The sequence below is a fragment of the Schistocerca piceifrons genome, unplaced genomic scaffold (assembly GCF_021461385.2).
Source record: "Schistocerca piceifrons isolate TAMUIC-IGC-003096 unplaced genomic scaffold, iqSchPice1.1 HiC_scaffold_913, whole genome shotgun sequence".
Classification (NCBI taxonomy): Eukaryota; Metazoa; Arthropoda; class Insecta; order Orthoptera; family Acrididae; genus Schistocerca; species Schistocerca piceifrons.
The window spans coordinates 3,153,068-3,180,200 of NW_025729183.1; positions in this window are offsets into that span (position 1 = coordinate 3,153,068).

Here is a 27,133-nt window from a genome sequence, read left to right on the forward strand (position 1 = left end):
TTCGCCAGCCGGCAATCGACACGCACGCACCCACCCCCCGGGGCCCAGTGCAAAAACACACAAAAATAAAAAAAAAATTAAAACACAAACGACACGGGAAGCGCACACCGCCACTTCGCGCGCACGCCACCAACCAGTCGTCGTCTCAAAATAACAAACAACAACCAAAACACAAACAAAATAAACTAACAACTAGGGCAACACAAAACAAAAACGCCTCGCACGAACCGCCCACAAAACGAACAAGCACACGCACAGCCTCTGCTGACGACCACGACGCAGCGGCACGCTGCTCCTGTCCCGCGCCCCGCGCCCCACTCGATTCACAACTCACGCGACACCGTCAACGACAGGCTCGCTTCCCGCAACCTACCACCTTTCGGCCACGACGCACAGCCCCAGCCCCACCCGACGACGCCCGTGGCAACGACTGCACTTTCACCACCGCCTCCCCCCAACACACACACAGCCAGCCAAAAACGCACTCGCGACCCACACATGCACACGCCAACCAGTCAACGTCGACAACCACACGCAAGGCTCGAAACGAAACCGGCGTCCTTCCACGTTGCCATCAAGCTACCTACACGACACAAGACACAAGGAACCAACACAACAGCCGGCCCCACTAATTCCCACTCTCACGCCAAACGCACGCACATTCCCCTTCGCACTGACACCGACCGGCTCGCTACCACACCTCTCGGCAGCCGTTTCACGCCAATTCACCACACCGCCCACACAGTCGACAAGCGCCCGCCCTGTACGGCACGCAACGACGCAGCGCAGCAAAAGGGCGCCCGCAACACATACCTTACCTCTCCTCTCTCTCTCCGCCGCCCGACGCGCCAACCGCCACACCACACCGCCAGCCACTCGCAAATTGTGCACTGCCACCAGCCACACGTCCAACACGCCGCGCCGCCTCCGGCCACCCGCCAGGGGGCGCTCACGTCCGCCGACAACAGCGCGGCCCGCCGGGCCGGGCCGAACCGAACCGAGCCGCCGCTGCTCTGCACTCGGCACGGCCACACCCTGCTGCAGACCGGGCTCGTCTCTCTGTACGCGTCTGCCTGCGCATCAACACAACACGCCACATCGCGCAATGGCCGTGCCGACCTTTTTTTCTCTCTACCGCCATCCCTTCTTCTCGCGTTTTACTCGTTGTTGCAGCAGCGGCGCACACCTACACATCCACAGCCCCAGCCGAGCCGAGCCGGCCTCACCTCAGGGCCCGCCGCCAGCGTCTCCTCCTCGGGCACAGGTGCGGTGCTGTGGCCGCCCATCCAACCGCATTGCTGGCCGTCCAGCCGCCAGGCGTTCCCACTGCCGCGAGCCACGCCGCGCACCGACCCTGCTGCAGAAAACGAAGCATGGCCAGAGACCGACCGATACACAAAGCAAGCCGTCGCCTCGCCTCTTGTCCTTCCTGCCTTCCTTCCGCCTTCGCCCTTCTCAACACCACCGCCTCTCCACTTTCGCCCCCCCCCTTCCTTTTTTTTTTTTCTTCTTCTTTCTTTCTTTCTTTCTTTCTTGCTTTCTTTCTTAGGCCCTCTCTCCTTCCCGCCATGGCGGTTACGGCACCGCCTGCAGCAGCAGATTTTTTTTTTTTGCGCCCACACGCCTACTCCTACCACCATTACCTTGCCCTGCCCTGCCCTGCCCATCACAACGTCGCAGTCGAACCGACGCTTGCCAACACACTGCCCACGTTCCTTTCTCTTTTCGGCCTACGCCCATTACGCGCCGCCGCCACAGCATATTCTCCCTTCCCTTCCCTTCCCACAACACACCGACGTCATCACACGCACCCAAAACAGGGGCCACGACCGTGTTCCTCGCCCACTCCCATCCCGCACGGTACGCACATTCCCAACTACTACCGCGCACCCTCCCTTTCCAATCTGTGTGTCTCTGTGTCTGTGTCCTGTCCGCGCGTGACGCCTCTCAACATCCGCCGTCCCCCGTCCCGTTTTCGCCCCCATGCCGTCGTCGCGCCGCCTCCTCCCCGTCCACCGCCGCCCCTGTCCGCCCCGCACCACACCATACACCGCTGCTTGTCCCGGCCGTTGCCACCAAAGGCGCCGACCGCAAACGCGCCACGCCGCAGCCCCCGTGCGTCTCGCTCGCTTGCATCTCCGTGCCGACGCTGCCTCTCTTCCCGCACGCACTCGACCTCGACAACACAGTCTTTGGGCTCCGCCACTGCGTGTTCCGGTGGTACGCACGCTGCAACACGTATGTATTCATTACCAGAGCGATGGCGAGGCATGACAGCATCTCCGTCTGACCAGAGGGTTATTTATCGTTGCTGGTCGGCGCTTGGACCGCGCCAGACGACAGTAGTGGCACGCAGCGAGTCGCCAGGAACAGTTGTTATATATATTTATTGTAGCGCGAGTCGGGAGAGGTAGTAGTCAGTCGACAGTAGTAGCGGGTGGACGGTTGTACTGAGCGGGCGTCGGCGGCGTGCTCTGCTCGTCTCGCGACTCTGGTCACGGTTCGGGACGATGTACAGTATATTGTGTTGCAATAAAAAGGTAGTGTGAAGCTGCATTGCGCAAATCTGATAACGTGTGTTAATTGTACTTATTTTGTTCAACAACACAAGCCCCACTATTACTTTTTTCTAAAGTAACTTTTTTCTTTTAACGAAAAACATTCACTTTTTAAAGACTACTTCCTATGGCATTTCCCTCCAAGGAGTGCAATTAATTACCAGCCAGCACTCATTCATTGCACACAGCTGTGTAAGGGGGGGTATCTACAATTGAGGAGCAGATATAAATGCAATTTTTTGTTTCTTTCGTGTGTCTTTTTCATTGGGGTAACGATCTTTGGCTCTTTTTATTCTGAATACAGGGCCAAAGGTCAACGCTGCTGCCCTTATACAATTCATCAGGTTTCATTATGTCTGTTGCAATGTTACATACGGTTCATTCTTTCATTAATATTATCGTTGGGTTTCTTTTGTAGGGACCTTAACATTCTGGCACATTTTTATTATCATCGGTCTCTCTGCCTATTTGTGCGGGGAGGTTATACCTGGGTCCATTTCCATTTACATTTCAATATTGATAGACTTTTTGTTTTCTTTTTTGTTTCTTGTTCTTTCTTTTTTTCCTTCTTTTTTTTTGTTTTCTTTTTCCCGCTCTCACCACCACCGCCGCATCACGCCATGCCTCCCCCCTTCCGTTTTTTTTTGGTTTCTTTTCTGTTCTTCAACTGCTTCAACATCACCGCGCCCCATTTCCACACCACAGCCATCAGCCTCCAAGACGGGCAGCCGCAGTGTGCCATTTCCGGCGCACAAGCACACCCGTACGGTACTCTCCTCGCCCCCACGCCACCAACAACACGGCGACCACGCGGCTTTCAGGCATGGCACGGCACCGGCGAAATGCCCCGCCCCCGCCCCCGCCCCCGCCCCTCCGCGCATCCGTCCGTCTCGCCACGTTCACTGACAGCCGCGTCTGCGGCTACACCACGACAACCACAACACAACACCGCTCCCCTCCCTGGCAACTCATTGTTTTTCTCCTCCTCTTTTGCACAAACCACAACGCCGAGCACAGGCGCAAGCCACCCACACCGCGCCCCTCCCCGTGTCTTTGGCCGCCGCTCCTCGTTTCCTCGTTTGCCCCCTCCCATCTCCCGAAATGCCATGCCAGCAGCGTTACGCATGCCCCTCCCCTGTCCACACAACACTACCGCCAGCCAAACGAACAGCCTTCCGGGCCACATGCAGGGCAAGCCCACCTCCAAACACTGCCAATTCACGGACGCAATTCGCTAAACACACACACACACACACACACACTTTCTCGACACCTTTCTGTACGGAGGGTGGCGTCATCTCGACCGTGACAGAGTGACGGCAACTATCGACGATCCATTTCCCCCCACTGGTAAAACATGTCCACCAACACCTACATACATCATTCAAGTACACAGACAATAGCATACACACAATGGGAGGGCACACGAACATGGACGGCACGGCACTGTCATACACTCTTCCTCAGAACCATATCAACAAACGTTACGTACACCCGGGAAAGCGAAAGCGAAAGCAAAAGCAAAGCCCAATGCAGCCGTCAAAGGTAACGTTCACCACGGCAGACACTTGCAGCCGCGCCGCCGTTAAACGCATTTCAGTGCGGCTCCAATACGCCTCCGACACGGGAACGTTCCGTTGCTCTGCGAATGCGTTTCTCCCTTTTTCCCTTCCTCTCTCTTTTGCCCCCCCCTCTCCCTCTGTCCTTTCCTCCTGCACTCTTGCCTCATTCCTCACGTTCTGCCCAGACATTCGACCGATCAAAGTCAACCTTTCGTTACCGTTCTCAGCGCGACGGCGTACAACAGTATGACGGGTGTGCCCAAGACTTCGGTTCAGTTGCGTGACGCCGGTCTATCGCGCCGATCGACAGTTACTCAGGGGGCGACGGATCGGACCACGTCACCGACACACAAAACACTTCCAAACAAACAAATACATACACACCGGATGGACACAGACAAACACGTGTACAGACATTCGCCAAAAACGACCGCCGCCGCCGTCTAGCGTCGCGCTTACTGTACTGCACTGGACACGCGTGCATCTTGAATGACGACATCGGTGTGCGTGCGTCGTACGCAATCAGTCAGACACGGCTATCAAAAATCAGAGTCGAATGGTACATCATCGTGCGTGTCGCCGTACACGTACAGTACAATACAACAACAATGCGTCTTAGTGGCACGTTCATTTCAACGTCACTCACACACCTCCACGCTGCAGTTACGTCGCACCATTGTCAAAACTCGGCGTACAGCAAAGGGAATAGTGGGCGGCAAAAAAACAAAAAAAAAAAAAAAACAAAACAAATAAAAACATTTCACATTTCACCCTCGCCATGTATGGATGTGCAAAAACAAACCCGCAAACGGCCGTCGTTACGGTGACAAACAAAGTCGGCGATCGCACTGTCCCCCCTCGCAGACAGGTAACACACACACACACACCAACACCAATGGGTCAAAAAACCACGCCACGGCGACCAACCTCGTGGCCGTACCCCGCAACACCCTTTGACGCGCCCCCCCACCCACAATCAAAATGCACACACACACATCACAGCCGTCCACACAAACAACAACAACAATTCCGCCCTTCCCGCAAAAGGCAAGTTGGTGGCCCTGAAAAGGGCCGTTTTGCCGCTCTCGCAACGGAGGAGCCTTCTCCATCCTTCCTTCCTTCCATTCCAGAGCCACCTCCTTACTTGGAGCTCGTGTACTTGGTCACCGCCTTCGTGCCCTCGCTCACGGCGTGCTTGGCCAGCTCGCCAGGCAGCAACAGCCGCACAGCGGTCTGGATCTCGCGGGACGTGATGGTCGAGCGCTTGTTGTAGTGCGCCAGGCGAGAAGCCTCGGCCGCAATGCGCTCGAAAATGTCGTTCACGAAGCTGTTCATGATGCTCATCGCCTTCGACGAGATGCCCGTGTCAGGGTGCACCTGCTTCAGCACCTTGTAGATGTAGATGGCATAGCTCTCCTTCCTCTTGCGCTTCTTCTTCTTGTCGCCCTTCGAAATGTTCTTCTGCGCCTTGCCAGCCTTCTTGGCGGCCTTCCCGCTAGTCTTGGGCGGCATCTCGAACGAACGTACGGCAGCAGCAACACCAGTAGCAAGCGCTCCGCTCTAGTCAGCGTCTCCCCACACAGTGGCACCCGCCGCCAGCCGCCGCCGCACCTTTACCAGCTCGCCCTGTTGCGGCCGCCGACCAATGGGGCGCGCGCGCAACCGGCCGCCGCACCCGAGCCCATAAAGCACCCCCACCCCGGCTGCGCCGGCACGCACTCCGCTGCTCGACTCGCTGCCGCTCGCACCGGTCGTTTTCGTTTCCGTTTCGTGTGCACCGTCGCTAGCCCATCGCCATGTCCGGACGCGGAAAGGGAGGCAAAGTCAAGGGCAAGTCAAAGTCCCGCTCAAGCAGGGCTGGGCTCCAGTTCCCGGTCGGCAGAATCCACCGCCTCCTGCGCAAGGGAAACTACGCAGAGCGCGTCGGCGCCGGGGCGCCCGTCTACCTCGCCGCCGTCATGGAGTACCTCGCGGCTGAGGTGCTCGAGCTGGCCGGAAACGCGGCCCGCGACAACAAGAAGACGCGCATCATCCCGCGCCACCTGCAGCTTGCCATCCGCAACGACGAGGAGCTCAACAAGCTCCTGTCGGGCGTCACCATCGCACAGGGTGGTGTCCTGCCCAACATCCAGGCCGTCCTGCTGCCAAAGAAGACCGAGAAGAAGGCCTAAAGGAGGCCAGGCAATCGCAGCGCCGCGTGCTCCCCTGCGCGCAACGCGCTTTGCCGGCTCGGCTCGGCCCGGCCCACAACAATCGGCCCTTTTCAGGGCCACCACACAAACCTACGTCCAAAGCAAAATTTCAGTCGTCCTTGTTTTGTTTTAACTTTGCACTTTCACAGCACAGCCGCCGCCGGCGCACGTCCGCCATCTTGTCGTCCACACAGCCCGTGTGGCCCAACACACACACACATTTTGCACGGTCGCAGTCGCCTTCCAAACGACAACGGCAGCAATAATGACCATTGTTAAAAGGGAGGCGTGTCGACACACCGCCCTCCGCTCCCGCGCGCAACGGCCGTCGACACGAACGAAACAGCTGATCCGGCCGCCTACGCCCACACGCCTTGCCTCGGAAACCCCAACGCCGCCGCAAACACACAGAGCCAAACCACGCAAGCAAATAATCACCGCCTCTCGCACAACAACACACAGCCCGCCATCTCCATCGCGATCGATACAAAGACACACAATAACAAACACAAACGAAGCAGCTCCACTCTCACACACACAGCCAGCCACATGACACGCTTCCTTTCCTTCTCCCCTCCCAGTCACATCACGTCGCTCAAACGGAAAGAAAGAAACAAACAAACAAACAACACAGCGCACACACGCAGCAACAACACAGACTCTTTCGCACTTTTCAACTTCCGAACAGTGTGGTGGCCCTGAAAAGGGCCGTTTTCTAGTCTCTCCCACCCACAAGCACGGCCGCGGGAAGGCCAGCGCCCTCTGCGACGCAGCCTAACCGCCGAAACCGTACAGGGTGCGCCCCTGCCTCTTCAGGGCGTACACCACGTCCATGGCCGTCACAGTCTTGCGCTTGGCGTGCTCAGTGTACGTCACCGCGTCGCGGATCACGTTCTCCAGGAACACCTTCAGCACCCCGCGGGTCTCCTCGTAGATCAGACCAGAGATGCGCTTCACGCCGCCCCTGCGAGCCAGGCGGCGGATGGCGGGCTTCGTGATGCCCTGGATGTTGTCGCGCAACACCTTGCGGTGCCGCTTGGCGCCACCCTTGCCGAGCCCCTTTCCTCCCTTGCCGCGGCCTGTCATCCTTCCTCGGGCAAAGCAAAACGTGCACAAACAGCAGCTGCAGCGGCTGGCGAGTCGGCTACGGTCTGCGCCCAGCGCGCCCGCCGCCCCCCTATATAGACTCTGGCCCGCCCTCCCCCCACCACGCGCAACCGAGGGCATATAAGCGCAGCACGGAGGCGCGCGGGCCCGTTGTCAAGGCAGCACCGGACGCCGCGCCGCACCTAACCTCCACGCACGCCGCTCCGCTACCGCTATGGCCCGCACAAAGCAAACGGCCCGCAAGTCCACCGGCGGAAAGGCGCCGGGCAACAGCTCGCCACCAAGGCGGCGAGGAAGAGCGCGCCCGCCACCGGAGGCGTCAAGAAGCCCCACCGCTACAGGCCGGGCACCGTCGCCCTGCGAGAAATCAGGCGCTACCAGAAGAGCACAGAGCTGCTCATCCGCAAGCTGCCATTCCAGCGCCTAGTGCGCGAGATCGCCCAGGACTTCAAGACCGACCTGCGCTTCCAGAGCTCCGCAGTCATGGCCCTGCAGGAGGCCAGCGAGGCCTACCTCGTCGGCCTCTTCGAAGACACCAACCTGTGCGCAATCCACGCCAAGCGCGTCACCATCATGCCCAAGGACATCCAGCTCGCGCGCCGCATCCGCGGCGAGCGCGCCTAAACCGCGCCGCGGCACCGCACCGCACAAACAAAAACGGCCCTTTTCAGGGCCACTAACATCTCTCCGTCGCGAGCAAACTTTGTCGGTCGCCTGCCTCTCGCCCCACAACCCAAAACAAAAACCACCACTTCCCGTCCGTCCGCCACACCCGCTCACTCTGCCTGCCTGCTTAGCAGCGCGCAACAATCACACATCATCCCTCCCCGGCGCTCAAAGCGCACAATACCCAACGGCCGACGTCACACCGCACGGGTGGCTGGCCGGCCGGCCGCCGCTTTCGTTTCGAAAACACAACCCGCACTCCACTCCGACGGCCAACGGCCAGGCAGGCGCGCCACCGAAATCCCCGCCGACATCTCATCTCAACGTGCCCCCCGTTGCAAAACATAACACACACACACAAAGAAACAAACAAAGACCAGACACGACTAGACAAGACAGACATCCGAGAAGAACGAACGCAGGCAAGCCAACCAACGTATTCAAAAAAACAACGTGACAGAAAACCAACCGTCGGCCGCCGCCAAAAACACGGCGACAATCAACCACGACAACAACACCGCTTACCGCTACCGCCGCCCACACCCGCCACCGACCCCCGCAATCCAACCACCACGGCACGCAAACAGCATCCCCACGGGCATACAGAAAACGCCAGACAGACAGACACACACCCACACCGCAACACGACAATCAAAACCTTCCCCGACGTGCTTTGATGGCCCTAAGAAGGGCCGTTTTGGGCCGCGCGTCTCTTGCGCGCCACTAGACGACGACGGGGGCTGGGGACGACGGAGTCAAGCGCCAAACCCTTCCTTTCCCATCCTCTTTCTCCTCTACTCTACTCTACTTCTTCTTCTTGGGCGAAGCCTTCGCCTTAGACGGCGTCGTCGCCTTCTTCGGGCGCGGCGCCTTCGGCTTCTTCGTCGGAACCTTGGCGGCCTTCTTCGCCTTCGACGGCGACTTGGCCTTGGCCGGCTTGGCCGCAGCCGCCTTCTTCGCACCCGCGGGAGCGGCCGACGCCGCAGACGCCTTCTTGGCGGCGCCCGCCTTCCGACCGGTCGCCGCCTTCACGCCACCAGCCTTCTTTGCGCCGGCCGCACGGGCGCCCTTCTTCTCCTTGCTGGCCGGAGCGGCGCGCTTCTTCTTGGCACCGCCAGCACGAGCCTTGCCGCCCTCGGCCGCCCCCCCGCCGCCGGCGCCGGCAAGCTTGAACGAGCCGGACGCGCCCTTCCCCTTCGTCTGCACCAGCTCGCCCGCCACGACGGCCGACTTGAGGTACTTCTTGATAAACGGCGCCAGCTTCTCCGCGTCCAGCTTGTAGTGCGCGGCAATGTACTTCTTGATCGCCTGCAGCGACGACCCGCCGCGCTCCTTCAGACTCTTGATGGCGGCCGTCACCATCTCAGAGGTGCGCGGGTGCGCAGGCTTGGCGCGCGGCTTCTTCGCAGACGACGCAGACTTGGCCTTCTTCGTAGTGCCGGTGGCGGCGGGTGCCGCAGCAGTCTCGTTCGTAGCCGCCTGATCTGCCATTTCGACGACGCGCCCAACACACAGCGAGAGCGAGAGCGAGAGCGAGCGGGACGGCAGGCACGCAAGCAAAGCACAGCACAGCAGAGCAGAGAATCACAAGGCCCAGCCAGTGTCGCGGGCGGGCGCGGACGGCCGAGAGAGCGGCCGCCACTCTGCGCGCCGCCGCGCCGCGCCTCCCGCGCTTGCTACCGCCCAACGTCCGACAGCCTGTGCGGAGCAGCCCCAAACCTGCGCCACAACCGCCCGCGCCTTTCAAACCACCGAGGATGGGGCTACACACAGCCACACCACAGTCGCCAACCAGTCGCCGCGGCAGCGCCGCAAACCACGGCCAAACTGCAGCTACCGCGCGCTACAGCCTGGGTCGGCCCGCCGAGAATCGCCGCCCCCGCCCAAATGCCGCCCCCACAGCCCCAGCCGACGACCCGCCACAATGGCCAAACCTTCGGCAAAACTCCCACACCGTCGCCGCGGCAGCCCGGCCAGCGCGGCCGGCGCCACAGCCACACAAGCCGAGGCGTGCGGCGATGACGGCCGTGCAAACGCGCCTCCGCCGCCCCATCGCCTTCCGTCGCCCTCCCGCCGTTTCCCGATCGGCCCGCAGCCGTCGGGCCACATCGCGCGCCGTCCTCCTCCTCTCGCCCGCCAACATTCACAGCCGTTTCTCAACAATTGCCCGCCGCAAACGGACGCCGCCTGCGCAACAGGCACCGCCGCCCCTCGCCGCTTCCGACCCAACCCCTCGCCCGAGGCAAACCGCAATCCGAATCTACAGACCAACCCAATCTGCCGTCAGCACACACGACAGCCGACCTTACACGTTACGCGTTACACATTACGTTTTTACACGTCTAGGGTAGGTTAGGTTAGGTGGACGTGGGTTAGGTTAAGGGGACTTGGGTTAGGTTAAGCGTCCAAACTTAGGTTAAGCATTCAAACACGTCAGTCGTCAGACGTTAGGTTAGGTTACACGTTAGGTTAGGTTAAGGGGTCAGTGCTAGGTTAAGAAGAAGCGTCAAACGTAGGTTAAGAAAGCGTTCAAACGTGAGGCGTGAGCCGGACAGCTTACCTTACGTAGACGTTAGGGGCTCAGGCTGAGCTGACCTCACCTCACCACACCACAGGTTAGGTTCGGTTCGGTTCCGCTCGGCTCAGCGTAAAGCGCCGAGGTCAGGGTTACGTTCGTTCACCTTCGGGCGCCACACTACTTTCGGTTGAAAGGTCGCGACGGGACGACGTCGGCAGGCACGCCGCAAACAAACAAACAAACAAACAAAACGTACAGACGGGGAGCAGCACGACCACGACCAGATACCGAGCGCGAACGAGACACACGCGAACCACCCCCACCGGCCAAAGGGCACCACACAACAACCCAGAGCACCACGTGTCGACACCAGAGCAACCCGCCGCTCACGCGACATGGCTGGCACCGAAGGGCAACCGCCCGCAACTGCGCTTTCCGCGCCGGCCCGGATGCACGTCGTGCTACAACACCACCACTACCGTACACAACATCACTATCATGCGCGCCCGCGGCTCGCCGCCGTCGCAGTCGCAGCCCCAACGCCAGCACTTTTGCACCACCATTCACACGCACCGCAACACAGCTCGCCGACACAGCCGAACAAAACAAACAACAGCAACAACGCCGCCGCCTCTACTTGTGCCGGCGACCCACCCCGCCGATGGCGCACCTTTCGCCAGCCGGCAATCGACACGCACGCACCCACCCCCCGGGGCCCAGTGCAAAAACACACAAAAATAAAAAAAAAATTAAAACACAAACGACACGGGAAGCGCACACCGCCACTTCGCGCGCACGCCACCAACCAGTCGTCGTCTCAAAATAACAAACAACAACCAAAACACAAACAAAATAAACTAACAACTAGGGCAACACAAAACAAAAACGCCTCGCACGAACCGCCCACAAAACGAACAAGCACACGCACAGCCTCTGCTGACGACCACGACGCAGCGGCACGCTGCTCCTGTCCCGCGCCCCGCGCCCCACTCGATTCACAACTCACGCGACACCGTCAACGACGGGCTCGCTTCCCGCAACCTACCACCTTTCGGCCACGACGCACAGCCCCAGCCCCACCCGACGACGCCCGTGGCAACGACTGCACTTTCACCACCGCCTCCCCCCAACACACACACAGCCAGCCAAAAACGCACTCGCGACCCACACATGCACACGCCAACCAGTCAACGTCGACAACCACACGCAAGGCTCGAAACGAAACCGGCGTCCTTCCACGTTGCCATCAAGCTACCTACACGACACAAGACACAAGGAACCAACACAACAGCCGGCCCCACTAATTCCCACTCTCACGCCAAACGCACGCACATTCCCCTTCGCACTGACACCGACCGGCTCGCTACCACACCTCTCGGCAGCCGTTTCACGCCAATTCACCACACCGCCCACACAGTCGACAAGCGCCCGCCCTGTACGGCACGCAACGACGCAGCGCAGCAAAAGGGCGCCCGCAACACATACCTTACCTCTCCTCTCTCTCTCCGCCGCCCGACGCGCCAACCGCCACACCACACCGCCAGCCACTCGCAAATTGTGCACTGCCACCAGCCACACGTCCAACACGCCGCGCCGCCTCCGGCCACCCGCCAGGGGGCGCTCACGTCCGCCGACAACAGCGCGGCCCGCCGGGCCGGGCCGAACCGAACCGAGCCGCCGCTGCTCTGCACTCGGCACGGCCACACCCTGCTGCAGACCGGGCTCGTCTCTCTGTACGCGTCTGCCTGCGCATCAACACAACACGCCACATCGCGCAATGGCCGTGCCGACCTTTTTTTCTCTCTACCGCCATCCCTTCTTCTCGCGTTTTACTCGTTGTTGCAGCAGCGGCGCACACCTACACATCCACAGCCCCAGCCGAGCCGAGCCGGCCTCACCTCAGGGCCCGCCGCCAGCGTCTCCTCCTCGGGCACAGGTGCGGTGCTGTGGCCGCCCATCCAACCGCATTGCTGGCCGTCCAGCCGCCAGGCGTTCCCACTGCCGCGAGCCACGCCGCGCACCGACCCTGCTGCAGAAAACGAAGCATGGCCAGAGACCGACCGATACACAAAGCAAGCCGTCGCCTCGCCTCTTGTCCTTCCTGCCTTCCTTCCGCCCCCGCCCTTCTCAACACCACCGCCTCTCCACTTTCGCCCCCCCTTCCTTTTTTTTTCTTCTTCTTTCTTTCTTTCTTTCTTTCTTTCTTTCTTTCTTTCTTTCTTTCTTTCTTTCTTTCTTAGGCCCTCTCTCCTTCCCGCCATGGCGGTTACGGCACCGCCTGCAGCAGCAGATTTTTTTTTTTTGCGCCCACACGCCTACTCCTACCACCATTACCTTGCCCTGCCCTGCCCTGCCCATCACAACGTCGCAGTCGAACCGACGCTTGCCAACACACTGCCAACGTTCCTTTCTCTTTTCGGCCTACGCCCATTACGCGCCGCCGCCACAGCATATTCTCCCTTCCCTTCCCTTCCCACAACACACCGACGTCATCACACGCACCCAAAACAGGGGCCACGACCGTGTTCCTCGCCCACTCCCATCCCGCACGGTACGCACATTCCCAACTACTACCGCGCACCCTCCCTTTCCAATCTGTGTGTCTCTGTGTCTGTGTCCTGTCCGCGCGTGACGCCTCTCAACATCCGCCGTCCCCCGTCCCGTTTTCGCCCCCATGCCGTCGTCGCGCCGCCTCCTCCCCGTCCACCGCCGCCCCTGTCCGCCCCGCACCACACCATACACCGCTGCTTGTCCCGGCCGTTGCCACCAAAGGCGCCGACCGCAAACGCGCCACGCCGCAGCCCCCGTGCGTCTCGCTCGCTTGCATCTCCGTGCCGACGCTGCCTCTCTTCCCGCACGCACTCGACCTCGACAACACAGTCTTTGGGCTCCGCCACTGCGTGTTCCGGTGGTACGCACGCTGCAACACGTATGTATTCATTACCAGAGCGATGGCGAGGCATGACAGCATCTCCGTCTGACCAGAGGGTTATTTATCGTTGCTGGTCGGCGCTTGGACCGCGCCAGACGACAGTAGTGGCACGCAGCGAGTCGCCAGGAACAGTTGTTATATATATTTATTGTAGCGCGAGTCGGGAGAGGTAGTAGTCAGTCGACAGTAGTAGCGGGTGGACGGTTGTACTGAGCGGGCGTCGGCGGCGTGCTCTGCTCGTCTCGCGACTCTGGTCACGGTTCGGGACGATGTACAGTATATTGTGTTGCAATAAAAAGGTAGTGTGAAGCTGCATTGCGCAAATCTGATAACGTGTGTTAATTGTACTTATTTTGTTCAACAACACAAGCCCCACTATTACTTTTTTCTAAAGTAACTTTTTTCTTTTAACGAAAAACATTCACTTTTTAAAGACTACTTCCTATGGCATTTCCCTCCAAGGAGTGCAATTAATTACCAGCCAGCACTCATTCATTGCACACAGCTGTGTAAGGGGGGGTATCTACAATTGAGGAGCAGATATAAATGCAATTTTTTGTTTCTTTCGTGTGTCTTTTTCATTGGGGTAACGATCTTTGGCTCTTTTTATTCTGAATACAGGGCCAAAGGTCAACGCTGCTGCCCTTATACAATTCATCAGGTTTCATTATGTCTGTTGCAATGTTACATACGGTTCATTCTTTCATTAATATTATCGTTGGGTTTCTTTTGTAGGGACCTTAACATTCTGGCACATTTTTATTATCATCGGTCTCTCTGCCTATTTGTGCGGGGAGGTTATACCTGGGTCCATTTCCATTTACATTTCAATATTGATAGACTTTTTGTTTTCTTTTTTGTTTCTTGTTCTTTCTTTTTTTCCTTCTTTTTTTTTTTGTTTTCTTTTTCCCGCTCTCACCACCACCGCCGCATCACGCCATGCCTCCCCCCTTCCGTTTTTTTTTTGGTTTCTTTTCTGTTCTTCAACTGCTTCAACATCACCGCGCCCCATTTCCACACCACAGCCATCAGCCTCCAAGACGGGCAGCCGCAGTGTGCCATTTCCGGCGCACAAGCACACCCGTACGGTACTCTCCTCGCCCCCACGCCACCAACAACACGGCGACCACGCGGCTTTCAGGCATGGCACGGCACCGGCGAAATGCCCCGCCCCCGCCCCCGCCCCCGCCCCTCCGCGCATCCGTCCATCTCGCCACGTTCACTGACAGCCGCGTCTGCGGCTACACCACGACAACCACAACACAACACCGCTCCCCTCCCTGGCAACTCATTGTTTTTCTCCTCCTCTTTTGCACAAACCACAACGCCGAGCACAGGCGCAAGCCACCCACACCGCGCCCCTCCCCGTGTCTTTGGCCGCCGCTCCTCGTTTCCTCGTTTGCCCCCTCCCATCTCCCGAAATGCCATGCCAGCAGCGTTACGCATGCCCCTCCCCTGTCCACACAACACTACCGCCAGCCAAACGAACAGCCTTCCGGGCCACATGCAGGGCAAGCCCACCTCCAAACACTGCCAATTCACGGACGCAATTCGCTAAACACACACACACACACACACACACACTTTCTCGACACCTTTCTGTACGGAGGGTGGCGTCATCTCGACCGTGACAGAGTGACGGCAACTATCGACGATCCATTTCCCCCCACTGGTAAAACATGTCCACCAACACCTACATACATCATTCAAGTACACAGACAATAGCATACACACAATGGGAGGGCACACGAACATGGACGGCACGGCACTGTCATACACTCTTCCTCAGAACCATATCAACAAACGTTACGTACACCCGGGAAAGCGAAAGCGAAAGCAAAAGCAAAGCCCAATGCAGCCGTCAAAGGTAACGTTCACCACGGCAGACACTTGCAGCCGCGCCGCCGTTAAACGCATTTCAGTGCGGCTCCAATACGCCTCCGACACGGGAACGTTCCGTTGCTCTGCGAATGCGTTTCTCCCTTTTTCCCTTCCTCTCTCTTTTGCCCCCCCCTCTCCCTCTGTCCTTTCCTCCTGCACTCTTGCCTCATTCCTCACGTTCTGCCCAGACATTCGACCGATCAAAGTCAACCTTTCGTTACCGTTCTCAGCGCGACGGCGTACAACAGTATGACGGGTGTGCCCAAGACTTCGGTTCAGTTGCGTGACGCCGGTCTATCGCGCCGATCGACAGTTACTCAGGGGGCGACGGATCGGACCACGTCACCGACACACAAAACACTTCCAAACAAACAAATACATACACACCGGATGGACACAGACAAACACGTGTACAGACATTCGCCAAAAACGACCGCCGCCGCCGTCTAGCGTCGCGCTTACTGTACTGCACTGGACACGCGTGCATCTTGAATGACGACATCGGTGTGCGTGCGTCGTACGCAATCAGTCAGACACGGCTATCAAAAATCAGAGTCGAATGGTACATCATCGTGCGTGTCGCCGTACACGTACAGTACAATACAACAACAATGCGTCTTAGTGGCACGTTCATTTCAACGTCACTCACACACCTCCACGCTGCAGTTACGTCGCACCATTGTCAAAACTCGGCGTACAGCAAAGGGAATAGTGGGCGGCAAAAAAACAAAAAAAAAAAAACAAAACAAATAAATACATTTCACATTCCACCCTCGCCATGTATGGATGTGCAAAAACAAACCCGCAAACGGCCGTCGTTACGGTGACAAAAAAAGTCGGCGATCGCACTGTCCCCCCTCGCAGACAGGTAACACACACACACACACCAACACCAATGGGTCAAAAAACCACGCCACGGCGACCAACCTCGTGGCCGTACCCCGCAACACCCTTTGACGCGCCCCCCCACCCACAATCAAAATGCACACACACACATCACAGCCGTCCACACAAACAACAACAACAATTCCGCCCTTCCCGCAAAAGGCAAGTTGGTGGCCCTGAAAAGGGCCGTTTTGCCGCTCTCGCAACGGAGGAGCCTTCTCCATCCTTCCTTCCTTCCTTCCATTCCAGAGCCACCTCCTTACTTGGAGCTCGTGTACTTGGTCACCGCCTTCGTGCCCTCGCTCACGGCGTGCTTGGCCAGCTCGCCAGGCAGCAACAGCCGCACAGCGGTCTGGATCTCGCGGGACGTGATGGTCGAGCGCTTGTTGTAGTGCGCCAGGCGAGAAGCCTCGGCCGCAATGCGCTCGAAAATGTCGTTCACGAAGCTGTTCATGATGCTCATCGCCTTCGACGAGATGCCCGTGTCAGGGTGCACCTGCTTCAGCACCTTGTAGATGTAGATGGCATAGCTCTCCTTCCTCTTGCGCTTCTTCTTCTTGTCGCCCTTCGAAATGTTGTTCTGCGCCTTGCCAGCCTTCTTGGCGGCCTTCCCGCTAGTCTTGGGCGGCATCTCGAACGAACGTACGGCAGCAGCAACACCAGTAGCAAGCGCTCCGCTCTAGTCAGCGTCTCCCCACACAGTGGCACCCGCCGCCAGCCGCCGCCGCACCTTTACCAGCTCGCCCTGTTGCGGCCGCCGACCAATGGGGCGCGCGCGCAACCGGCCGCCGCACCCGAGCCCATAAAGCACCCCCACCCCGGCTGCGCCGGCACGCACTCCGCTGCTCGACTCGCTGCCGCTCGCACCGGTCGTTTTCGTTTCCGTTTCGTGTGCACCGTCGCTAGCCCATCGCCATGTCCGGACGCGGAAAGGGAGGCAAAGTCAAGGGCAAGTCAAAGTCCCGCTCAAGCAGGGCTGGGCTCCAGTTCCCGGTCGGCAGAATCCACCGCCTCCTGCGCAAGGGAAACTACGCAGAGCGCGTCGGCGCCGGGGCGCCCGTCTACCTCGCCGCCGTCATGGAGTACCTCGCGGCTGAGGTGCTCGAGCTGGCCGGAAACGCGGCCCGCGACAACAAGAAGACGCGCATCATCCCGCGCCACCTGCAGCTTGCCATCCGCAACGACGAGGAGCTCAACAAGCTCCTGTCGGGCGTCACCATCGCACAGGGTGGTGTCCTGCCCAACATCCAGGCCGTCCTGCTGCCAAAGAAGACCGAGAAGAAGGCCTAAAGGAGGCCAGGCAATCGCAGCGCCGCGTGCTCCCCTGCGCGCAACGCGCTTTGCCGGCTCGGCTCGGCCCGGCCCACAACAATCGGCCCTTTTCAGGGCCACCACACAAACCTACGTCCAAAGCAAAATTTCAGTCGTCCTTGTTTTGTTTTAACTTTGCACTTTCACAGCACAGCCGCCGCCGGCGCACGTCCGCCATCTTGTCGTCCACACAGCCCGTGTGGCCCAACACACACACACATATTGCACGGTCGCAGTCGCCTTCCAAACGACAACGGCAGCAATAATGACCATTGTTAAAAGGGAGGCGTGTCGACACACCGCCCTCCGCTCCCGCGCGCAACGGCCGTCGACACGAACGAAACAGCTGATCCGGCCGCCTACGCCCACACGCCTTGCCTCGGAAACCCCAACGCCGCCGCAAACACACAGAGCCAAACCACGCAAGCAAATAATCACCGCCTCTCGCACAACAACACACAGCCCGCCATCTCCATCGCGATCGATACAAAGACACACAATAACAAACACAAACGAAGCAGCTCCACTCTCACACACACAGCCAGCCACATGACACGCTTCCTTTCCTTCTCCCCTCCCAGTCACATCACGTCGCTCAAACGGAAAGAAAGAAACAAACAAACAAACAACACAGCGCACACACGCAGCAACAACACAGACTCTTTCGCACTTTTCAACTTCCGAACAGTGTGGTGGCCCTGAAAAGGGCCGTTTTCTAGTCTCTCCCACCCACAAGCACGGCCGCGGGAAGGCCAGCGCCCGCTGCGACGCAGCCTAACCGCCGAAACCGTACAGGGTGCGCCCCTGCCTCTTCAGGGCGTACACCACGTCCATGGCCGTCACAGTCTTGCGCTTGGCGTGCTCAGTGTACGTCACCGCGTCGCGGATCACGTTCTCCAGGAACACCTTCAGCACCCCGCGGGTCTCCTCGTAGATCAGACCAGAGATGCGCTTCACGCCGCCCCTGCGAGCCAGGCGGCGGATGGCGGGCTTCGTGATGCCCTGGATGTTGTCGCGCAACACCTTGCGGTGCCGCTTGGCGCCACCCTTGCCGAGCCCCTTTCCTCCCTTGCCGCGGCCTGTCATCCTTCCTCGGGCAAAGCAAAACGTGCACAAACAGCAGCTGCAGCGGCTGGCGAGTCGGCTACGGTCTGCGCCCAGCGCGCCCGCCGCCCCCCTATATAGACTCTGGCCCGCCCTCCCCCCACCACGCGCAACCGAGGGCATATAAGCGCAGCACGGAGGCGCGCGGGCCCGTTGTCAAGGCAGCACCGGACGCCGCGCCGCACCTAACCTCCACGCACGCCGCTCCGCTACCGCTATGGCCCGCACAAAGCAAACGGCCCGCAAGTCCACCGGCGGAAAGGCGCCGCGCAAACAGCTCGCCACCAAGGCGGCGAGGAAGAGCGCGCCCGCCACCGGAGGCGTCAAGAAGCCCCACCGCTACAGGCCGGGCACCGTCGCCCTGCGAGAAATCAGGCGCTACCAGAAGAGCACAGAGCTGCTCATCCGCAAGCTGCCATTCCAGCGCCTAGTGCGCGAGATCGCCCAGGACTTCAAGACCGACCTGCGCTTCCAGAGCTCCGCAGTCATGGCCCTGCAGGAGGCCAGCGAGGCCTACCTCGTCGGCCTCTTCGAAGACACCAACCTGTGCGCAATCCACGCCAAGCGCGTCACCATCATGCCCAAGGACATCCAGCTCGCGCGCCGCATCCGCGGCGAGCACGCCTAAACCGCGCCGCGGCACCGCACCGCACAAACAAAAACGGCCCTTTTCAGGGCCACTAACATCTCTCCGTCGCGAGCAAACTTTGTCGGTCGCCTGCCTCTCGCCCCACAACCCAAAACAAAAACCACCACTTCCCGTCCGTCCGCCACACCCGCTCACTCTGCCTGCCTGCTTAGCAGCGCGCAACAATCACACATCATCCCTCCCCGGCGCTCAAAGCGCACAATACCCAACGGCCGACGTCACACCGCACGGGTGGCTGGCCGGCCGGCCGCCGCTTTCGTTTCGAAAACACAACCCGCACTCCACTCCGACGGCCAACGGCCAGGCAGGCGCGCCACCGAAATCCCCGCCGACATCTCATCTCAACGTGCCCCCCGTTGCAAAACATAACACACACACACAAAGAAACAAACAAAGACCAGACACGACTAGACAAGACAGACATCCGAGAAGAACGAACGCAGGCAAGCCAACCAACGTATTCAAAAAAACAACGTGACAGAAAACCAACCGTCGGCCGCCGCCAAAAACACGGCGACAATCAACCACGACAACAACACCGCTTACCGCTACCGCCGCCCACACCCGCCACCGACCCCCGCAATCCAACCACCACGGCACGCAAACAGCATCCCCACGGGCATACAGAAAACGCCAGACAGACAGACACACACCCACACCGCAACACGACAATCAAAACCTTCCCCGACGTGCTTTGATGGCCCTGAGAAGGGCCGTTTTGGGCCGCGCGTCTCTTGCGCGCCACTAGACGACGACGGGGGCTGGGGACGACGGAGTCAAGCGCCAAACCCTTCCTTTCCCATCCTCTTTCTCCTCTACTCTACTCTACTTCTTCTTCTTGGGCGAAGCCTTCGCCTTAGACGGCGTCGTCGCCTTCTTCGGGCGCGGCGCCTTCGGCTTCTTCGTCGGAACCTTGGCGGCCTTCTTCGCCTTCGACGGCGACTTGGCCTTGGCCAGCTTGGCCGCAGCCGCCTTCTTCGCACCCGCGGGAGCGGCCGACGCCGCAGACGCCTTCTTGGCGGCGCCCGCCTTCCGACCGGTCGCCGCCTTCACGCCACCAGCCTTCTTTGCGCCGGCCGCACGGGCGCCCTTCTTCTCCTTGCTGGCCGGAGCGGCGCGCTTCTTCTTGGCACCGCCAGCACGAGCCTTGCCGCCCTCGGCCGCCCCCCCGCCGCCGGCGCCGGCAAGCTTGAACGAGCCGGACGCGCCCTTCCCCTTCGTCTGCACCAGCTCGCCCGCCACGACGGCCGACTTGAGGTACTTCTTGATAAACGGCGCCAGCTTCTCCGCGTCCAGCTTGTAGTGCGCGGCAATGTACTTCTTGATCGCCTGCAGCGACGACCCGCCGCGCTCCTTCAGACTCTTGATGGCGGCCGTCACCATCTCAGAGGTGCGCGGGTGCGCAGGCTTGGCGCGCGGCTTCTTCGCAGACGACGCAGACTTGGCCTTCTTCGTAGTGCCGGTGGCGGCGGGTGCCGCAGCAGTCTCGTTCGTAGCCGCCTGATCTGCCATTTCGACGACGCGCCCAACACACAGCGAGAGCGAGAGCGAGAGCGAGCGGGACGGCAGGCACGCAAGCAAAGCACAGCACAGCAGAGCAGAGAATCACAAGGCCCAGCCAGTGTCGCGGGCGGGCGCGGACGGCCGAGAGAGCGGCCGCCACTCTGCGCGCCGCCGCGCCGCGCCTCCCGCGCTTGCTACCAGTTCGAGTTAGTCTTCCGTAGTGAGCAGACGTGCTACGCGTGCGCTGCCATGAGTTCGGTATCTAGCTCAGCGAAGGGTGTGGCGGATCGCCGTCCGGCGGAGCTCGCTTCGTCGGCGGCCCCATCCGGCCCCCCCACCATGACGACCCGGCAAAGGCGTACAGGCAATTATCTATTGACGACCACAGCGAGGGCCCTGGACATGGCAATGGATTATTCTTCTGACGCGTCGTTCGCCGACGACGCTACTCGCCCGTCGACGTCCCAGTTTCGACGGAAACGCAGCGATCCCGGACCTGGACTGCCCCGTGTGGCGCCCACCGACGACGGCTTCATTCGTCCGCCGAAAAAGAAGCAGGCCAAGAACCCGGCACCGGCAGACGCGCCTGTCGTGCCTGTCAGCAACAGGTTTGACGTCATCGACGATGGGATGCAGGCGCCACAGGATCATGAGGCACCACAGCAGCCTCAACAGCACCTACAACCACGGCAGCAGCAGCAACCACAACAGACGCAGCATAAAATTCCACCGATCGTCCTCCAATATCCGGACACCTATTTGAAATTGTACGATTGGCTGACGCAAAATCTGAAGCAGCCTTTCTCAGCGAAGCAGGCTGGAGGCGATAAGTTAAAACTCACTGTCACGGCCACTGAAGACTACGTCAAAGTTATGGACATGGTGGGAACCGAGGGAATACCGTGCTACACGTTTCCCACTGTTCGCCCGCCCACTCTGAAGCTGATATTTCGAGGCATCGTCGATTCTCTTCCGAACGACAGACTCAAGGAAGAATTGTCTGCATTGGGATTTGAGGCGACGGTCGTGGACTACCATCGGATGCCCGGCACGCAGCAGAAATCAGGCCTCCGTGTGGTGGTTCTCCCGGACACGCAAGAAAATCGCGATGTGTTTAAAATCAACAGAATTTGTGCCCTCTCCGTTTCTGTCGAGAAGCTACGTAAATCAAGAGGAGTGACTCAGTGCTTCCGCTGTCAGGGCTTTAACCACGTGGCGCGGCTCTGCACAATGCCATTTATATGTGTGAAGTGTGGTGGCCCTCATGATAGCCGCCAGTGTCCCGTCCCCAAGGACGAACCTGCCAAATGCGGACTGTGTGGCGGCAGGCACCCAGCCAGCTATCGTTCCTGCCAGAAACACAAAGATGCTAGTCGCCGACAGAGGGGTTTACCGCCCCTCAACACCAAGACTCGACGTGCTGGGACCCGTGTCTTCAGAAGCACACCTGCCAGCAGCAGATACATCGATGCACCGCTACAGGAGCGAGCTCCACTGATGCAACGGCGCGCGGCTTCCGTCCTCCAGTCTCCGACAGCGGCGGATGTCTTGAAGGGCACCGCCTCTACAGCGGCACCCCCAACAGCAGCATTTGAGATTGCCTCGGCGTCCTTTCCACCTCTTCGAGGCCGGCGCGCTGACGACTTTGGCCGTCCCCACCCGCCCGCTGCGGCAGCTGACGTCAACCAACTTCTGGTGCTCATGCAGACCATGATGCACGCCGTCACCGAGATGAGCCGAGCCATTCAAGCACTCCCGGCAGTTCTTGCCACGACAGTTGAAGCAGCCATTCGTGGTTCGCTTCAAGCCACCAGCGACGTTCCGCCTCCTCAACATGCCTAGGCCCCGACGCTATGAAGACCTTTGTATAGCCACCTATAATGCGGATGGCATTTACCACGACCTACTGGAGGTTCGCCAATTCCTGGAAGATGAGCATGTCGACATCTGCCTGGTCAGTGAGACGCATCTGAAGCCGGACCTGAGGGCCAATATCGCCAATTATCTCTGCTATCGGAATGATCGCCCCACTCGAGGTGGCGGTACAGCCATCTACATCAAGCGGACAATCTCACACTACGTTGTACCGACGCCTCCTCTGCGGAAGATGGAAGCGACAGCTGTGGCCGTCGAGACTTCGGTCGGCACAGTCACATTTGTGGCCGTCTACCGCCCACCTAAGCCGCACATTGACGTCGACGATGCGAAGGCATTGCTGCGCCTTCCTGGGAAGCTGTTCCTCGCCGGTGACTTTAACGCAAAGCATGCGGCGTGGAACTCACTCACCACCACTTATGACGGACGGCGGCTCCTCCACGTCCTCGAGCAAGCTGATGCGCACGCTTGTGGACCCGAGGAACCGACATGCTACCCCTCCAGAGGCAATCCGGATGTCCTGGACATCGCAATAACCAAGGGACTGACTCAGTTCATGTCGGCAGAAGTGAGACATGCTCTCAATTCTAACCATCTGCCTGTCATTTTCCAGCTGAACGTCCATCTTCCTCCGCAGACGCCACGGTGGAATCTGCGACGTACCCACTGGGATGGCTACCGGGATCGGCTCCCCCATCTGCTGGCATTCACTCCACCGGATGCACCCGTCGATGATGCCACGGCGGGGTTCACCGCTGCTGTTACTACAGCTCTCCGGCAGTCCACGCCGCAGGCCGGCCGGCGACAGCCACTTCGTCCAGGGTTACCCCACGACATCCTGGACCTTATACGTCTCCGCAATCGCCTCTGCAAAGACTGGCGTCTCACCAGGGATCCCGGCCTTAAGCGACGTGTCAACCAACTTCGGCGCGACGTTAAGGCCGCCCTCATCGCCCACAGGAACCAGCAGTGGGCCACGAAACTCGAGGCCTTTACACCGGATGCCAATCACTGGGACACGGTTCGATTTTTCACTAAACGTCGGACGACTATTCCTCCGTTGGAAGCCCCGGCTGGACTCGTCTACACCCCTGAGGACAAGGCCGCCGCCATCGCCGATGTGTTTGAAGCTAATTTCGCCCCTGTGAACGACCCGATTGACGTCAATCACGTTCAGCGCGTGGAAGCGGAGGTCCAACAATACCTGGACCAACCTGCTGCTGCAGATGAGGACCACATTCCGCCCGTCACGATGGAAGAAGTTCGGTCTTGCATCGCTGGTCTGAACACCACCAAGGCACCGGGGGCAGATGACATACCCAACAGAGCCCTGAAGGAACTTCCTCCAGCAGCCTATCTCTGGCTGGCTGCAGTTTTTAACAACATATTTCGGACGCTGACATATCCGGAGGCGTGGAAACGGGCTACAGTTATCCCCATTCCCAAACCGGGGAAGAAAAGGAAGGAACCGGCCAACTATCGCCCTATCAGTCTCCTCCCTCATATCAGTAAGGTGTTCGAACGGCTGCTGCTACGAAGAATCCGCACCATACTGGACCGACGGAGGATACTACCGCCGGAGCAATTTGGGTTCAGAAGAGGCCACTCCACCGAACAACAGGTGATCCGCGTCGTCGAAGACATCACCCTCGCCTTTAACAACCGGGAATACTGTGGGGCAGTATTCCTCGACATTTCCAAGGCGTTCGACAGCGTCTGGCATCAGGGGCTCCTGTGGAAATTGATGCAGCACGGATTTCCTCGCTCCATCGTACAGCTGCTCGCCTCATACCTCCGCGGGCGAACCTTCTCTGTTCGCGTTGCCAACTCCTGTTCGACTCTCCGGCCCATCGCCGCCGGCGTCCCTCAGGGCTCCGTCCTTGGGCCGATCCTTTACTGCATCTTTACATCGGACATCCCCACCTCCCCCAGGGTGGAAAAAGCTATGTATGCTGACGACACCGCCATCTACACGCGCAGCCGTTGGCCACAGGCCATGCACCGCCGACTTCAGGACGCCTGCTCCGACCTTGAACGATGGTCCCGCAAATGGAGGATTCGCTTCAACGCTCAGAAGAGCCAAGCCGTCATCTTTACCAGACGACTACCGCCGCCAGTGCCGGCGATTCGGTTGTTCGGCGAAGACATCGCGTGGCTGCCCTCAGCGACTTATCTCGGAGTTGTGCTGGATCGTCAGCTCATTTGGCAACAGCATGTCACGGCCACCCGCAGGAAAGTGGACCAGCGCCTGGGAGCACTATACCCGCTGCTTAATGAAGGCTCCTCACTGTCAGTTGCAAATGGCCTCCTCATCTACAGGCTATTCGTCCGGCCGATCATGGACTACGCCTGCGTCGCCTGGGGCAATGCTGCCACCCGCCACATTCAACGTCTTCAAGCGCTGGAGAATAAGGCCTTACGAAGAGTACTCCACGTGCACCCGCAGTTCCCGTCTCGTTATGTACATGAAGCTCTGCAAGAACCTGAGGTCCTTCTCAGATTTCAACACAAAGCCAGACGCCTGTATCACAAAGCCGTGGTCTCGGAAAACCCACTCATAAGGAACATTGGAGTCCCGTCAGACGTCCGGGACACATACCAAAGACCAGTCGCACTGCTCAACAGGTAATGCACCTGGCAGTGTCCAACCCACTGAAGTCCAAATGAATTTGATTCTATAATCCGCAAATAAAGATGACAATTTCCAACACCTGAAGTTCCATATCTCCTCCCCAGAATTAGTAGTCAATGCCTTCGGGTAAATACTACCTTCCCTCAACCACTGCCGGTAGTTTAGACGATGCGGACCGGTGCGCTTGCTACCGCCCAACGTCCGACAGCCTGTGCGGAGCAGCCCCAAACCTGCGCCACAACCGCCCGCGCCTTTCAAACCACCGAGGATGGGGCTACACACAGCCACACCACAGTCGCCAACCAGTCGCCGCGGCAGCGCCGCAAACCACGGCCAAACTGCAGCTACCGCGCGCTACAGCCTGGGTCGGCCCGCCGAGAATCGCCGCCCCCGCCCAAATGCCGCCCCCACAGCCCCAGCCGACGACCCGCCACAATGGCCAAACCTTCGGCAAAACTCCCACACCGTCGCCGCGGCAGCCCGGCCAGCGCGGCCGGCGCCACAGCCACACAAGCCGAGGCGTGCGGCGATGACGGCCGTGCAAACGCGCCTCCGCCGCCCCATCGCCTTCCGTCGCCCTCCCGCCGTTTCCCGATCGGCCCGCAGCCGTCGGGCCACATCGCGCGCCGTCCTCCTCCTCTCGCCCGCCAACATTCACAGCCGTTTCTCAACAATTGCCCGCCGCAAACGGACGCCGCCTGCGCAACAGGCACCGCCGCCCCTCGCCGCTTCCGACCCAACCCCTCGCCCGAGGCAAACCGCAATCCGAATCTACAGACCAACCCAATCTGCCGTCAGCACACACGACAGCCGACCTTACACGTTACGCGTTACACATTACGTTTTTACACGTCTAGGGTAGGTTAGGTTAGGTGGACGTGGGTTAGGTTAAGGGGACTTGGGTTAGGTTAAGCGTCCAAACTTAGGTTAAGCATTCAAACACGTCAGTCGTCAGACGTTAGGTTAGGTTACACGTTAGGTTAGGTTAAGGGGTCAGTGCTAGGTTAAGAAGAAGCGTCAAACGTAGGTTAAGAAAGCGTTCAAACGTGAGGCGTGAGCCGGACAGCTTACCTTACGTAGACGTTAGGGGCTCAGGCTGAGCTGACCTCACCTCACCACACCACAGGTTAGGTTCGGTTCGGTTCCGCTCGGCTCAGCGTAAAGCGCCGAGGTCAGGGTTACGTTCGTTCACCTTCGGGCGCCACACTACTTTCGGTTGAAAGGTCGCGACGGGACGACGTCGGCAGGCACGCCGCAAACAAACAAACAAACAAACAAAACGTAGAGACGGGGAGCAGCACGACCACGACCAGATACCGAGCGCGAACGAGACACACGCGAACCACCCCCACCGGCCAAAGGGCACCACACAACAACCCAGAGCACCACGTGTCGACACCAGAGCAACCCGCCGCTCACGCGACATGGCTGGCACCGAAGGGCAACCGCCCGCAACTGCGCTTTCCGCGCCGGCCCGGATGCACGTCGTGCTACAACACCACCACTACCGTACACAACATCACTATCATGCGCGCCCGCGGCTCGCCGCCGTCGCAGTCGCAGCCCCAACGCCAGCACTTTTGCACCACCATTCACACGCACCGCAACACAGCTCGCCGACACAGCCGAACAAAACAAACAACAGCAACAACGCCGCCGCCTCTACTTGTGCCGGCGACCCACCCCGCCGATGGCGCACCTTTCGCCAGCCGGCAATCGACACGCACGCACCCACCCCCCGGGGCCCAGTGCAAAAAC